The sequence below is a fragment of the Psittacula echo genome, assembly GCF_963264785.1.
Source record: "Psittacula echo genome assembly, chromosome: 4".
NCBI classification, from domain to species: Eukaryota; Metazoa; Chordata; class Aves; order Psittaciformes; family Psittacidae; genus Psittacula; species Psittacula echo.
This window is the reverse complement of record NC_137738.1, coordinates 84399764-84417762: the sequence shown is the minus strand read 5'-3', so window position 1 is coordinate 84417762 and position 17999 is coordinate 84399764.

Sequence of the window (17999 nt, the reverse complement as noted above, 5' to 3'; positions counted from 1 at the left end):
CTTCAAAAACCTAGCTTATAGCATGAACTCACAAAACCCAGCATTGGTAGAACAGAGGGGACAGCATTTTGTAGAGCCAGGAGCAGGCAGCGAGGGAATAATACTGGGGGACAAACTAAACTGGATTTGCCTAAGTTAATACTGAGTGAGATCATTCACATGGTTTCATGTGCTTTAATGTATGCACAATAACTTCACACCTGTAGCTATTTGGCTTGATTTTCTTGAGCATCTCCATACAAATAAATTTTAATTACACCAGCCTAAGCTGAAAAATGAGAAACCTTTGATAAACACAGTTCTAGGGTGTCAGATCATGATTGTGAAAAAACTCAGGAAACGTTGCTTCCATAGAAAGTATATGAGTAAGTAAGAGTGACAGAAAAAGAAAACAAAACCAAAAACCCAAACAACAAAACCAAAATAATATGTAGCTGAAAAGAAACTTCCAAAATTAATTTCAAATCAGTAGCTATATTTGAACATTAACTGGAATGGTAACATGAACAACAGTCAGAAATTTTATGCACAAGGGTACTTTTGCACAATAGGTCAAAAACTCCAAGAAAATGTGTTGGTATGGTACAGAATATCTCCAGGGGGAAATTGTTCGTCCCTAGACTACCTTTATATTGGCAAGTCAAATGTTCCTACAATCACTTTTTGTCATAAATGCCAAAACACAGTTAATGGATCTTGTCTCCACTATTAAACTCTCATATGCAAATACAGGGCAGCCACCTCCAGATTCCCTGTTGTGAATAAATGCTGGCTTACATGAAGCCACAATCTCTGCTTAAGAACTGTTTTGTAGAGTGCTAAAGTAGCTCAGTCTCAAAGTCAAAAAGCTTCCCTATTAAAACAAATGATTCACAGTGACTGGGAATGTTCCTCTTACAGGCATAACCATCAGACAATTATAATATATGCCTAATGTTTGATGTGAGGTAGTGGGAGAAAGAATTAAAGTCACAGTGGTTCATACTATTACTCTAATATGGTAGTAATTATAAGTACTAGGTAGTATATAAGCTTCAATCAATTTATACCGTTAAAGCAGCAATATTTTTGTTATGAAGAAAGGAGCCTTATCTTCAGCATGCACCCAGCTTCCTTTAGCTGAGGCTTCCATACCTACACCACTTTCTACCTTCCCATCCCAACGTGCTTAAGATATTCTACATTAATACAGTGTAAGAATTCATTAGTACTTGAGTTCTGCCTGCTTTTGTTACACATACCAAATGAATGGGTGGCATTTTGCTTTAAAGTGTCAACACATTTTACAGTTATAATAAAGAATAATAAGATATTAGATGTTTTCAACTTGAAACTACAAGACCAAGTTCTCTATTATTTACAATTCTATTGTCTATAGGGTGTACCAAAAACATAAAGTTACTTTTGTGTTTCACAAGTGCTTCAGGTCATGAAGCTTGAACATGTTGAAATTGTACAAAAGAAAGGCACAGTTTAGAAGGCTATTAATGCTTCAGTATTAGTCTTTTTACCTAAACAGAGCAAAAGTAGATTTGCATGTGGTTCAGGGTAGTGGAATATGAATTGTACAATAACACATATGACTGTAATGTAATAGGGGAAATGAAACTTCAGTATAAGTATTCATGTTCTATGTTTGCAAGTTTGATGACACTATTGAAAGATTTATGGAGTAGGCAAGGTGTTAGGTGGATCAATACAATCCTCTAAGTACCCAACAGTGTTATCTTCTCTACTCTAGCTCCTTTTTGTGAGAGTGCTAATTGTACCCAAATGTGTCATGGATTTAAGGCTTATATTCTACTGAGGAGTGGTCTATAAAAAATTACTGAAGAGAAAAACTTAATGAGTATACTGTAATCTAGTTAAACCCACATGTGCTGCTTGATTTTTATTTTAAACCTAATTTCAGGCTCCTACACTGTTCAGTTTCTATTACCAGAAATCTTTGAGTCTCACTATCAGCACCTGGCAGATAGCTGGAAATGTGCAAAGACAGAGATTTCAAAGTATACAGCAATTTCTCCTGGAAGAGTTAAAAATACATACAGTACAAGGTGGACAAATTATGCTGTAGTTTATTCCATGTATTTGTGCAATAATTCCAACTTTAACACCAGCCCTCTGTTTCCTGTAAAACAACATCTTTAACAGAGAACAAAAGATTGCTCCCTCTGTGGATAGCTCTATATTATTGAGAAATTAAAGAACACTTTTGTGATATGAAAGAACAAAATTCCAGTCTAATGTCTAAATTAGCATAAAGTACCTCCCAAAGCCGTAACTTCTAACCTTTTTTGACCTGCTTTTGCTGAAGATGTACTTTTTTTTTTCTTCTAGAAAAAAGGTAGCTAAATATATTCTGTTCTTTTCAGCAGCATACAGATTTCAGAAAGATGAATTCCCAGTGTATGGAAGGGCATGATTTTTCAAAGCACACACAAGAATCAGGCTTACTAAATAGCTTCTTCTAACCAATTTTTATAGCTGCACAAAGTTTTACAAATGCTTACCCCAAATTAGGTAAAGCTTTTAATAAGCCATTATTATTTAAGTATTAACAAGGCTTGGTTGGTTGGTGCTTTGAGAAGCTTGGTCTAGTGGAAGGTGTTCCTTCCCATTGCAGGGCATGCTGGAACTAGATAATTTTTAAGGTCCTTTCCAACCCAAACTGTTCTACAATTCTATGATTATTTTAAAGGCATAATTCAGTTGGTATAAGACTACTTGTCCAGAATAATCTTAAAGGCTTTCCAGTACACCAGAACTAACAAGGTCTCTTTTGAACCCTTGCAGAGCATGGAGTCTATTGGAAAGATAGCCCTCATCACAATTTTTGAGGCACTGTGTAGAGTGCAAGAAAATGCATATCAGTCCAAACACAGTCAGTAAATCAGTACTTTGAAAGAGAAGAAGTATTTTGAAGAAAATCTGTTACAGTAAATGGGATTTATTTTGCAGACAGCTGTCTGTAAGAAACCTTGCAATTGGAAAGTAAGTTTAAAAAGCATTAAGGAAAAAGATCTGCGTTCAACACAGTATATTCTCATTACACTTTTACTGCCTTGGGAAAGGATTTATATCAAGGCAATTAAGGTCCTTACTGGCTCACACTGGCATGAGTTAGTCAACTAATAGCCCAGTACTATCATACTCATTTTTTTCATATCTATAGTTACTGTCTTTTTGCATCCTAAATACCAGTTTCCCTACAGACACCAATTAAGCTTTTGGGCTTTGTATCATTTCTGAAAAGCTAGAGTGGTTGTTTTAAGGAAGGTCTTTGAGAAAATCAAATGTATACTTCACTTTTTTTTAAACTAGTGATTTAGCTGTGGCAGTGAGGACTTATAGTAATACAGCATTGTGGTCAGAAATTTGAGTGGGATTAAATCTCTCAATCTAACCCATTAAGAGGGAAAAATACATAGAAATTTAACTCAAGAAGTCCTTTGCGGACAGTGGAATTTCAAATATATATTTTGCATGTGAAATCTATCCTATTGCTGAGGGAACAATTAAAAGTTATTTTTCAACTATTTTCTTTTCCTCCCTCTTTTTCCAAGTTCCTTTTGTTCATTTACTACCATCACATATACTCCAAGCTTCAGACACCTATACACATCTCAATATATTCTTAGATTTGTAGCTCCTTGTTATAATTAATCTCACAAGGTTAATCCCCTAATGAGTTCACTATTTGGTTCTCTCCATGCAAGGATTAGCCCATGAAAGTTCCCCAAATCATCAGCTAATTTCTTAGTCCAGCACAGCCATGTGTCACCAGCTGCATCTGGTCAAGTCAGAAAAAAGGGACCCTGTGAAACTAGAACCAAGAAAATGTAACTTCAGAAAGGAGGAAAATTTTGCTGCTCTTTTCTCTCTTCCCTGTCATCTACTTACCTGGTTTCTGCATTTCAAAGGAGATGAGCGTCTGTTTATGCAAACATTTCCCAAACAAAGCTTTCTAACTCTACCGAGCAGTTGGAGAAGAATTTGAGGAAGATTCATTGTCTCCTTTTGCCATGTCTCATTCCTATGATCTAATGAGCCTGTTCTTCCCTCACACAAACCATTCCTAATAAGTTTGTTCCTCATAAAGTTTAACTTTCCTACTGAAGAAAGACAAATTCCTCAAGCTTTTCTTTTTTACTATGCACGTGTATGCATGTACATGAAAGCCTGACAGCCACATGAGATTGGGAAACTGGTGAAAAGAGGGTGAGAAGTAGCAGAGGAGAGTCAGGGATCCTTGCAGCTGGGTCTCCAAGGTGGGAAAAGGGGTTTCAGTGCGTACTGGGAGCTGAGCAGGCTGAGTGTTTAAGGTCACACAGCTGGACAGGCTGCGCTGAACGGCATAGTGCTTAGTGCAGGACACAGTGGTCTAGGAAACGTAGTCTTGTGAAGCAATATCCAGTGATAAACTTGCCTGACCTTGTAGTAGTACAAAAGCTTTATCAGATTTAAGACCTTAACAAACAAAGCTGCAGTCTAATCTCTCATCCTAAAATTATAGAATTTTCAGAAAGATTTCATAGGATACTCATGCCTTCCACATCAACGATGTTACAGTCCTTTTCTGTTTAATTACCAAGTGTCACTCCAGCAGTTAAATAGTTCCTTAATTACCTAATTATTTAATAAGAAAATAAATAAAGAATTTTTATTTGATTTAAAATGTCAAGGGAAGAAAAAAAACAATCAATTATACTTAATTCAATAGCTATTTACTTAGCAATAATTTATCAGTTTTAGAAATGTTGTTAGGCTTCAGAGTCAGCTTTGTTTTGGTTAATTGAATACTTTTAATTGACAGCTGAACACAGTCTTTATAACTTTAAACACAGCCCCAAAGGCATCACTTGGTTAAAAAATGTTCAAAGAAAATTAGTATTTGAAGTACAGCACATACTCCAATGGTTTGCCAATTGAATTAGTAGAAAGGTTAATAACCACACTTTAGAAATATTGACATAAGTTTAATTCCCTTTTCTGGATGAGGTTACTAGTCAAATTAATTGGTGCCAGTCCCTAAGAAGAGCAAAAATAGTATCTTCATCCTTTATAATAGCATTTCACAGAGATAACTTCAAATAGATGCAAAGACTATACTCTCAGAAAGTGTATGTTTTGCTACTGTAGCATGATAAACTTACATTATGCTTCTTCAGAAGACATGTTAGTATTATCTGTTTACAAGCAAAAATGCTGTTTCCTACAGAAAAAATTTCAAGATGTGCCAAACATGTAAATCTTCAAACATTTCCCAAAGATATTGAATCACTGAAATTATCTTTCCTGCCTTATTGATATCCACAAATACAAGTCAAAATGAAATTTTGTTTGTAAAAGTGTTCAGGCAAACAGACTTCATGTTGGTTCATAAGAAGGGTGCCCAGAAGTCCCATTGAAACAGTGCCATTTGGAGTATGAAACGGAAAACATAATGTGATAAAGGGCGAGGCTATGAAAATGCTGCTGTCTGGATATACTTACTCTTTATGACAGTCCCTAACATGTTCATATTTAGCCCATCAGTACAGGATTTTATAGCATGTTTCAAAATTGCAGGCTTTGAAACACCCTTTGGAGACTGAGGGACAGTGAAACAAGCCCTACACATAAAACTTTTCTGTTTTGTAAATAAAGTTTTTGTTTCCTCTGTACGGAGAGTATCATCAGAAATCAATAGAATCACTGTACACCTGAATGGCACTTCAAACTTTAATTGTTGGATTCTACACTATTGTATTCCTTATGTACTGATTCACACTCTATTTAACAAAAAAGTTTTAGTTTTGTAAGCTCTAAAGACTGAAGAGACTCTTGGGTCCCCTAACTTATCCTGCAGATTTAGGATAATAGAATTTAAAGAAATGCATTCAGGTATTTCCCTTTGAAGCCTAATAACTGGTGTTTCATTGAGGCATGGATATGATGTGAATTCAAGAAAATTAATTTCTGGTGTGAAAATATGAAGATACTTAGGATCCAAATTTTTCCATTATGTTCTTTGTAACTACTGATTACCTTTACACTTTAAAAACTCTGACATTTTATATATAAGTTAAGTTCTATACCATGAACCTCCTTTTGCATTTGTATGTCAGGTTAAAGATCAGATTAAAGATACACTTTGTATACAGAATTTTCTGCCTATGAAGATGCTTAAAAAATAATCAGATCACCTGTCAGTCTTTTGTTCACAACATATAAAGAATGAGTTTATAATCATGTAAATTTATATAATCCCTGAATTATATAGGAATTTATTTCGAAAAGAACACTGCAGTTCATTTAGTCTAAGCACCTGCTCAAAACAGAGGTATCTTTGATATTGCTGACCACATTGGTCAGTTTGTTCAGCCAAGTTTCGAATATCTTGAAAGAAAGATCCCACAGTCTCTTCTGGCAGCCTATTTTAATGTTTGCTCACTCTTACAGTGAAATATTTTTTTTTTAAGCCTGTTGTGGTATTTCCTTTGCTGCAAGTGTGCAAGTTCGCAAGTTCTGCAACTTCCTCCTTTTAAGACATTCTCTCTAGTACTGAAATCATGTTTTAGATTACTTTTTACACTTTCTCTGATTTCTCAAGAACTTGAAAAAATTTCTGGTCACCAGAACACTAATGCTCTGTTACTTGAGTCACTAGTGTTGTAGATGTTGCTAAATCACTGAACTGCCTGTATGCTTCCTGTCTACATCCTTCTTTTTGCCATTATGCCACCATAGATGAATTTGTCGTGTTTCATGGCCACTATGATTGTCATAGCCTGTTTGAGTCATTGTTCTTGGAGGTACATAATCCATAACCCACCACAGTCTGTGATCACTGACCTTAAATGTATAGCTTTGTCTTTTTGAAGACACATTTTGTATGAAGGCTCCCAGTTATTGAAAAAATCTAGGATGGTTCAATATGACCACAGAGGTTCATTACTATTCATCACTTTATTAAGTCTAATTTTATCAATAGTATTTTTAAATACATCTTGTTTTCAATAGTAGCAATTTGATATTTACTTCCAGCTCATTCACAAAAATGTTCAATAGCATTTTTCCCTGAATCCTGAGAAACATCAAGTAGAATCTAAAACCATGTTGATTGACATTAATGATATTCTTATAATTCAATTCTGTATTGACTAAATCCTAAATCAACATTTTCAATATTTTCCTTTGGTCTGATGCCAGCCTAAGTAACCTATAATAAGTACAAGACTTGTTTTTAAATAGTTATGTTTGTCCTTGTGCAGTCTTTCAAAATTTACCTATTCATCTGGGACCTAACTGTCAGAATGGTTTTGTAAATATTACCAACACATTTTATTCCATGTTACTGTAATCTGTGCATGTCTACCTTTTGTAACCATAATTGAAAATGGAAATATTATTTTTCCAATAAAAAGTACACAAGGTATTAAAAGACGTCTATAGCTATTCAGACTGCTTATGAAAAACGATTTGGCTATGCTATGCTATTATGATGCTGAATATAAATATTTTAACAAAATTCAGGTAAGTAAAAGGTATGTACTTCAGCTTATCTGCCAGATCACAGAATTATATGATGTGTGTTACTACCCATACTAAGAAACATTTTTGTACCATTGAATACTTTATAAACTTGGCTGTGACACAATACTTTATAGTGATAGTGATACAAGGCAGAATGTAATTTTGCTTAGTTTAGAATTTGATTTCCTTAGTCCATGTTCAGGTTTATGACTTGAAATTATATCACTGAAGAGTTATGCAGTCAAAAATATTAAACTAACCTGCACTGAACTAAAGAAAAGTGGGGTTTTTTACATTAACTGTTTTAGTATATATTAATTCATAATTATGTCACTTTTATTAATGACTTACTTCAATATAAAACCACAGAAGCTCAGAGGTCTAAATTTGAGTGTCTGCAAGCTACTAGTACTTGAGAGAAGTTTTACTTTACAGAAAAAATCTTAGAGATGTTTGACTGTTTCTCCATAGTCATTATTTCTTAAGCAGCCTTCTGGTTAATCATCAGCAAAATCAATTCAGAACTAGGTGAAAACCAGAAAATTATTTTTGCAATGTCAATGCTGAGAGTTTTATCTTTATGTGTGGAGAACAAATGACGGTTTGGGTGGTTTAGGGTCCCAAATAATATAAAAGTTTAATATTCTTAATCCGGGAACAACAGAACTTCTGGTCCTGTGGTGTCTTACTTCCTGACAACATCCCTGACATCAAGGAAAGAGCTGACAAGAATTTGTGGAATGAGTCGGGCTCATCTAAGAATGAAAGATAAAATGAGTGTGCAAATTGTTGTTCCCTTCTGCTCTTGCTAAAAAATTTCATAACCAAAGAACACTTGTGTCTTTGCAAGTTTTGAAAATATACTGGGTTTCAACCAAATTTGTTTTGCCAGTGAAGATTTTAGCTTTTCATTGTGACAGCCAGTTAGATTGAAAAGGAGAAACTGAAATATGTGGTATATTTGTGCTAATATCCAGTGATTTTTCAGAAATATTTTCTGTATTTGATAGCCATGGCATGTTATTACTTTATAATACTGCTTTGCTGTATATGACTCTTGCCTAATTATGTGAAAGTATGAAAATTAAGAGAAATTATATAAAGAAAAATTATGCTACCCAGACCTTCTTTCATTAGTACAGTATTGTTCCTAGTCATTAATTTTGCAGTTCAGAAAGATTAAGAAGGGTTTTTGCTTAATTGTAAAGACTGCAGTGGTATTTCTATATTCTGTAAAATAGAAAGCTAAATGGTTTACTCCTTACAAAAAGAAAGATAAGGCTGCTGGATGCAGACCAAAGGACAGTCAAGCTAAAAACTTCAGGAAACTTAAGGCTGTGTAAATGCCTTGAATTAGCCTGTTCAGCTTCAATTATTTAATTTGTCAGTGGGGATCCCTAATCAGAAAGACTTAATAAATCTCTTTTTTGAGGTGAATGTCTTATAATTTAACAAAATACAAATTTGTATTACAGTTAAAATGGATCAAGTTACCATTCACCTCCAATTCAAATTAATAATTGCATATTTTATGCAATCAGAGCAGTTTTTAAGAATCAAGAGGCTGAAACAAAATAAAACATTACTGTCAAAATACTGCCAGAGTTGTGGCAGGTTTGGAAGCTAGTTCCCTAGAATATTGGATGAGGTATGTGCAATTAATCATCCTTTAATTGTCAAATGTGTCATTAACATAGATTTCTTATCCAAGGAAAGTTTTCACTACCTGGAAGTACCACCATTTACTGAAAAATATGGTTTGCCTTTCATCTGGTCTACAAAAAAAGTAGTTTGTCATTTATAGTAGAACATAGTATAGTAGTATAGTAGAAAATAGATATTTCAATATAAATTAGTTGTCCTTTATTGAAAATATTCACATAAAAAAATGATATATAATAAAGGATACAATTAACTCTTACAATATAATAATAATTGCATATAATTTTCTAATTTAATTGAAAACAAATCTTCAAAGGGGATACTGGTTGCCTACTTGGTTCCTTTTTTACATGTGTCTGAGCAACACCTGGCTTTTGATATTGATATATAGACATTCATGGCTTTACATATTCAGTAGAAACCATCAGAACATGATCTTGCATCTGAATGCTGAGCAAAATTAGTATTCAGTCAACCAATAATGATGGGATATTGCCAGATGGATCCTGCCAGATGTTAGCAATTAATTATTGATACATTTTGGGGAATATTTACAGGGATATTGAACTATGATCCTCCTGCATGAGATTTCTGCATTATATTGATGGTTGCTGATTGTATGAGTTTTCAACCTTAAAGAAAATTTTCAAAACAGATCCTTCTGAAGAAATCAAAGACATCCCCTCTGGCAGGTTATTGTGGCCTGTTGAAATCAGGGTTTAGAAGAGGTGATTTCAGAATGTATTTTAGAAAGGAATAATGATCACACAGAAATGCGTTTTCCATTCTCCCCAGCTTGCTTGCAAGTTTTTCTTTGCTCTTCTCTGTAAACGTGCATTTCAATACAACCATAAGGACCCAAAAAAAAATAATCAAACCAATAAAAATTATCACGACCTCTTGTTAATAGTCCAATTATGGTTTTGAAATGTTGAAGGACAAGTAGAAGTGCAATTTACCTAATCTACGATTTAGAAGATATGATGCAATAGTTCAGCTGACAACATTTAAGATCGATGCCTTCTGTTTCACAGAGTAGGGACAGCAGTAGAAGTCACCATAGAGACTTATTCATGCTATACCAGTAATGCATTGTTTATGAAGCCTGTCCTTGGTACCATAGCTCATTCTTTGCCAGCTCAATTTCAGAGTTGCAGCTGGATGGCAAACAGCAGTGACAGGGAGGGGTTTGTATGAATATTTGTCCATAACATCTAAACTGTGGGAAATTAGATCACCTCAGGTTTCCAATCCAGATTTCCTGAAAATCTCCTGCAAATTTTGAAAGCTCTCAAGCTTGCACTGAAGGTATCCAAAAGTAAGGAATTTTCTCAAAACAGAACTGCCCTACTGTGCCAATATATTGGAGAGAAGTTAATTGCATGATCGTAGTCTGTTGTTTCGTTTGTTTTTTCTACTCTGTCTCACACCATTTAATGTAGAAATTAAGCAGTAAGCAAAAAATATCTGAAGCAGTATGGGACCATATGAGATATGTTTCTCATCATATATGTATGTATATTGTGATGATATTGTCAGTGACATGTAAATGCAGCAGAGACTTATTTAATGGAGGATTAGAAAGCAATTAATCATTGCCTCTTTCATTACCTGCACTAAGATCCAATGGAAAAGTACTATAGGTAGAAATACATATAGAGAGAACAGGGAAGGGATATTAAATCAGTATGCACAAGACTCATGATTGAAAAGACAATTTTAACATAGGCATTCATTTACTTTTAAATATTTTGCTCTGTAGCATTCAGTTTTCTTGATACAGTTTTTTATATAAAATCCACAAGAAATATTTTTCTACATCTTATAATTTAATTCATATACATCCAGTGAAAAACTCTGTATGCACTTTGCGCTAGGATTAAAGGATATTTTAAAAATTTTAAAATTCACCTTGAAGTATCCATGTTGTCCTGGAAAAAAATAATGGTTTTGGAAAGTCATGTTTAAACCATATCTGATGTGAAATAATAATGGGGTTTTTTGATATTTTTCAGCTGAAATGGCTGTGACTTATAAGATTTAGAAAATGTTCAATTTTTAAAACTCCAAGACAGAAAAAAAAAGTTTTATCTCTCTCAGACCTATAAAAATAGAAGAAACCACTTTCTCCCATATTTTGCTTTGTGTTTTGCTTCAGTTTGTTATCTTGTTTAGAATATAAAGTACCAACTGCAAACAGATCTTGTCATACCATGTATATCTTGGTATATTGTGTATGTATCAGTGAAGATCTATTTACTTTAAATCAACTTCATTCACTTCTGCCTGATGAAAATCAAGGCTACTGCATATAGTTGCCTTGAAATGGCATATGTAGAATTTTTAAACCAAGAATATATGCTAATATGTTGTCCTGAATTGAGATTTTTAATGCACAGTAGAATGAAATTATTTGAATAGTAAGACAAATTATGACACTTCTGCAAAGCAATACTAACAAAATCACTAGATAACAAGAAAAGTTAGACCCTCAGATGAAATTTAAAACGTGATAGTGAACCAAAAGTGACATTAAGAGGGTTTGATTTGAATATGCAAATAGTCTTCAGAAAAGTGACACGTGAAAAACTATGGCAACATGACTTGGGAACCTTTGTGTCATCTACTGACTAAAATTAATGGAGACAACCATCTCATAGATAAAGGTAATTAACTAATGTAATCTAGCTATATTTTTAAAGAAGGTTTACCTAAAAAAACATGAAACCAGTTTTTTCATAAAAAGCCTTATCAAGTGCCCACTAAAGCCAATAGGACTCCTTCCAGCGATTTCAGGCAGCTTTATTTCCAGTCTTGTAACAAAATATCAAGGCATTCATAGAGAATAAAAGCTGGCACCAGAATATTATTTATTTAGTTTTCGTCAGGCAGAAGTTTTACACAGTAGGCTGACTCTAACTGCTCATCTGTTACCTGGCACTGCAGGTTCTTGAGAAAAGGGTTTAATCATACTGGTACCGCTACCACCATTTCTATCCTTATCACTGACCCACCCACACATGTTACTGTGACACTAACTTCCTTAACTCTGAGAAACCCATGGTAACAGTGACTTTGATAACTGCCTGTCTAATTTTCTATACAAAATGCATTGTTTAGGCTAACTTGTGTTTGGAAATTCAGTTGTTAGCACAAGCAATCCATAGTTAAGGAAGTCAGTTGCCTTGCATACATGTTTGCATATGATCACATATGTAGTGTAGCATGCAGTGATGATTCAAAGTGAATATGAAAGTGTCATATATTGAGTAAATATATGTAATCCACAGATACTTAATTGGTACTGAAACATTGATTTTTTTTGTTTTGGCTGATTTATTACATTATCCAATAAGGGCCAAAAAGTCACTTAATAACTCAGTGTACCTGATAAGTGAAGCTGAGCTTAGAAAACTAAAGAAAATTAATTAATAGAATTATAGAATACTTAGAGTTGGAAAGGACCTTAAGATCATCTAGTTTCAACCCGCCTGCCATGGGCAGGGACACCTCACACTAAACCATGTCACCCAAGGCTCTGTCCAACCTGGCCTTGAACACCACCAGGGATGGAGCATTCACAAACTTCCTGGGCAACCCATTCCAGTGCCTCACCACCCTCACAGTAAAGAATTTCTTCCTTAGATCCAATCTAAACTTCCCATGTTTAAGTTTTAACCCGTTACCGCTTGTCCTGTCACTACAGTCCATAATGAATAGTCCATCTCCAGCACCCTTATAGGCCCCCTTCAGATACTGGAAGGCTGCTATGAGGTCTCCACGCAGCCTTCCCTTCTCCAGGCTGAACAACCCCAACTTTCTCAGCCTGTCTTCACATGGGAGATGCTCCAGTCCCCTGATCATCCTCATGGCCCTCCTTTGCACTTGTTCCAACAGTTTCCTGTCCTTTTTATGTTGAGGACACCAGAACTGCACACAATACTCCAAATGAGGTCTCACGAGAGCAGAGCAGAGGGGCAGGATCACCTCCTTCGACCTGCTGGTCATGCTCCTCTTGATGCAGCCCAGGATACAGTTGGCTTTCTGGGCTGTGCCTGGGATTGCTCTGACTAGGGTGTAGGACCTTGCACTTAGCATGGTTAAACTTCATAAGGTTGGCATCAGCCCACCTCACAAGTGTGTTGAGGTCCCTCTGGATGGCATCCCTTCCCTCCAGCATATGAACCGAACCACACAGCTTGGTGTCATCAGCAAACTTGCTGAGGGCACACTCAATCCCACTGTCCATGTCACCGACAAAGATGTTGAACAAGATCGGTTCCAACACCGATCCCTGAGGGACACCACTTGTTACCGGTCTCCAGCCGGACATTGAGCCATTGACCACAACTCTTTGCGTGCGGCCATGCAACCAGTTCTTTATGCACCGAGTGGTCCACCCATCAAATTGATGTCTCTCCAATTTAGAGACAAGGATGTCATGTGGGACAGTGTCGAACGCTTTGCACAAGTCCAGGTAGATGACGTCAACTGCTCTGCCCCTGTCCATCAGTTCCATAGCCCCATCGCAGAAGGCCATCAAATTGGCCAGGCGGGATTTCCCTTTAGTGAAGCCATGCTGGCTGTCACCAACCACCTCCTTGTTTTTCATGTGCCTTAGCATGCCTTCCAGGAGAATCTGCTCCAAGATTTTGCGAGGCACAGAGGTGAGACTGACTGGTCTGTAATTCCCTGGGTCATCCATTTTCCCCTTCTTGAAAATGGGGGTTATATTTCCCATTTTCCAGTCATTGGGAACTTGACCTGGCTGCCATAAGTTAATATGTTGCTTGATTAGTTTCTTTTACTGTTTATTAATGCATAGGCTTTTTCTTTTGGTAATAACAAAATTTCTGTTTTATAGGTGAATAAAAAATAACCCTAAAATTACATTTACTTACGTATCTATTGACTACTCCTTGTTTTTTCCTCAGAATAAATAAGGTGATTCAATTTTTCTCTATTTGTCCTTAATAGAATTGAGCTTTTAACTCTGCAAATTCACTTAGGTGTCTTAAGCAACGTAATTTGCTTCAGTACAGTTCTTACACACCTTTTGTCATTTTTCAGCTGGTAAATCAGACCATCTAGTAAATGTAAATAAGCAATCATCACTGAAAAACCTACTTCTTCCCTGTTGATCACTCGTGGATGGATATGTTCTGCATTGTAATGCAGGCATCGATACCTTGCTTGTGATATGTGTTTGAAAACAATGCACATCTGAACAGTGCTTCACTCTATTTTGCCATTTTCATGGGGGTTTTTTTGTTGTTGGGTTTTTTGTGTGGTTTTTTTTTCTTTTTTTCTGATTTTCTAGTTACAGATCAACCTCTATTAGTCTGCCTGATGAAAGCAAGACTATTTACTGTTCACAGCAATGTTGTCTCTCTACTTATATAAAATTCATTCACACTAACAGAGTGGTGTCAAAACAAGGCATTTTACCTCCAACAATTTTTTTTGGCACTTCCACAAAAGTTAAGCTGTCTCCTTAAAAAGCATCCCAGGGTAAAAGTGGCCTATCTTAATCCAAGAGTTATTCCAGGTATTCTCAGTATCCAGACAGACACCATAAGAAACAAAGCAGGAACCTCCAAACTGTAGCTTTATAATGATTTTGAATGCTATCAACACAAAATTAAGAACCAGTATTAGTTAGCAAGAATTAGAGGTCTCTTTTATTGTCAAGTTTAGTTAAAATCTAACTGGAGCCATTGTTTGCAGTCTTGTGTGTTATACTTGCCAATCTTTTGGGGAGGTGGGTGGGGGTAAAGCACAGCATAAACAACAGAATAAAGCCAAATGTGGTATAAACTTCACATATCAACATCTGAAAACTATTATCTGTAAAAATATAATGTTCATAGCAAAAATTCATTGGTTTGAGGAGAGGAATAAATGACTCCTATACATATGTCTCTCTCTCCCCCTCCCTCCTCTTATTCTGATCATTAGGAGACAATACTGAGATGCCGAAGAACATTTTCAGCAATGGAAATTTACAGTTTATAAATATTTCACACAACCAAATGATTATACTTGATTAATTAGTTTTCGAGAAGCAAGTTGAAAATCATGAAAACGTCAACAAAACCTCTCTGAATAATTTCTCAAAGAGAAAATCAGTAATCAGAAATCCCTTTTAAAACATCAGTATTACAAATTAGCAGGGCTACCTACCTAACTGTAATGTATGTGTTAAAAAGAAGAGAAAATTTCAGTATTATTTTGATGGCTATTTTACATAATAAAATACCTGTACTTACCCTGGCAGAAAAAAAATACATCTTTACCAGAACATGAACATGAATGATCAGCACTTTTGGGGCTGAATTTTAATTTTAGTTCTAAATTATTTTTAAAATACCATCTGTTACATAGTTGGAGCCATCTTCTGTCTTAAATTCACATCTTAAATTTCTTAAACCCACTCAATATGTATGATAAATATTGGTGAAAAGTATTGGTGAAAATTGGTCATTTTCAACATCTATCAGGATGTTCAATATCCAGTGCACCATTCACATGAAAGTCCAGTAAGAGATAAAGGTGATGTTAAATTCCAAGACTCTACAATAAAGGTACAAGGGACATTTTTCTCTTGCTTGAAACAGAAATTTAAAGAATATAAAGTAAAAACAGGGTTGAGTTTACAGTGGTTTTGCTGCTGTTTGTTAGAAAATTAGTTTTAATTAGGCTTAGTGCATATGCCTTATTGAAGGCATACTGAATGTTAAAGACATGTTGAATGCACTTCAATCTCCAATTTTTGATTCTTTAAAGGAAAGACTAATGATTCCACAAGTTTTCAAAGAGAATACAATTCAAATATAGTATTTTTGCATTCCCATTGAGCCAGGAGCAGCAACGTAAGAGACAGGACCTTCAGCTGCACTAAGTAAAAGATTCAGCTTCCTAACTAAAAAAACAGTAAAAGAGAGCAAAACCCATTTTATCTTAATGCAGAGTAAGAGCTACTCTCTTTTCTAATTAGTGAATAAATTGATTTTTAAATTTCCTAGCACTGAAATGAATTTTCCTGATAGGGTGAGAAAGGAGAATGTAACACTTTATAGTACATGCATACATGTAAAATCCTTATTTTATTCTCAAGAAGGAAAAATTCTGGTATAGGAGCAAAATACTTGCTGGCTTATGTAAGAGTTCAAATCTGGAGGAGGAAGCTTCTCTAGAGGTAATGCCCTGTAAGTCTGATGGAACTGGATTCTTGGCAAATACGTTTCCTTCTCTTTCAATAGCAATTTTTCTTCCCCAGCTAATTCATAGAAATAAGCAGATCTTCAAAAATGGAAAAAATTGCAACCAGATAAAGAAAACAATGCAAAACAATAGTCAAAGGTTACAGGCAATTTTCCTCCTGTATATTTTCATTGCCAAAAGAAGCTATGTTCAATAGATTTAAGCTAGATTTAGCCAAATGCAGTTAGATTTATTTATTTGATTTTTATAAATCCTCCCAGATAACAATACCACTGTGTCTACCACTAAAAAAAATCATTGTCCAAGTTGCGAGCCACTCCTCTGAAATGTTCCAGCAAGTCCTAAGATGGTCTTCTACTGTCCAAGGCTGTAGAATCTGTAGGTATCCCTGCACAGCTGCTGCCTACTGCGTATTCTACTCACATATTATGTATGTATTCTAGGTACATACTATGTAAATTATGTATTCTGATTTTCTATTACTCTCAGAGTTTTACTTCCTTACTTGAGCCCTGCATTTCATTCTTTATTATCGAAATGCCTTCTGTCTCAGCATGGCTGCACTTCAGTCCCTTCAGAAGATTTTGAAAGGTGCCAGTCTTGGAAATATTATTGAACTGATGCACTTGCATAAAACAGATTGCTTTAGTAGGCACTGAAAACTTATACACAAGCTAAGGATTAAGTAAGGTAGACTGATCCAGACTTTACTATTCCCAAACTGGAAGCAAGAAGAGAAATACAAAATTAAAAGGTAGCAACATATACCGACATAATACAGCTTGTGTTTCTTCTTTGGTCTGAGTTCCTGATAGTTTCAGAGACTGAGCTCTGATCCTTCCTATTGAGCAAGTGTCCTATTATTATCTGGTCTCCTCTGTAAACTTCAGCAATCACATTTTAAGCTCAAATGTTCTGCATTTATACATTACAAATTATCTCTAATATCACAAAGCAGAGGTTCAATAATTGCTTAACAAAACAGAAAACTGAAGGAGGAGCATCCAGTGACGACTATATTTGACACAGAACTGTAGTTTGAGAAAGGAATATGTTAAGAAGAAGAGCTCAAACCAGAAAGAAAATGTACTTAAGCAGCAGTAGGAAAGGGATTGAAGTGCCAGAACTACTACAAAGGATTCAAAGTAAAGCAAAGAAAAGATGACTGGAAAATGGGGAAGGTGTTCCAAGTACCAAAATTTCTAGTTACAGTTCTGGTTCATTACTCTTTCATTAATAAAGCTTTATTATTGTCTGGGATTATAGTGTAGGCGGGAGGAAAAAGCAGCAAACAAAACCTAAACTGTAAGCAAATCAGTCAGCAGTGTAGCGGTTGAGAAGAACTTCCTATCTCTTCTCATCAGCTGCCAATGCAAAACCCTTCTAATGGACATAAAGAAACTCTGTAAGAGATCCATCAAATCCACTATCTTCTCTCAGTGAATATACAAAACTATTGCAATAGCAGATTCAAGGAATTTTGCAAAGTTTCTTATGAAGGTATTTAATGGTTAGACTTATGCCTTGAAAAAGCAAAGTATATCTCTAGTTCAATGTATTTTATCTATTGGGTAAATATTCTCGGTAATGTTACA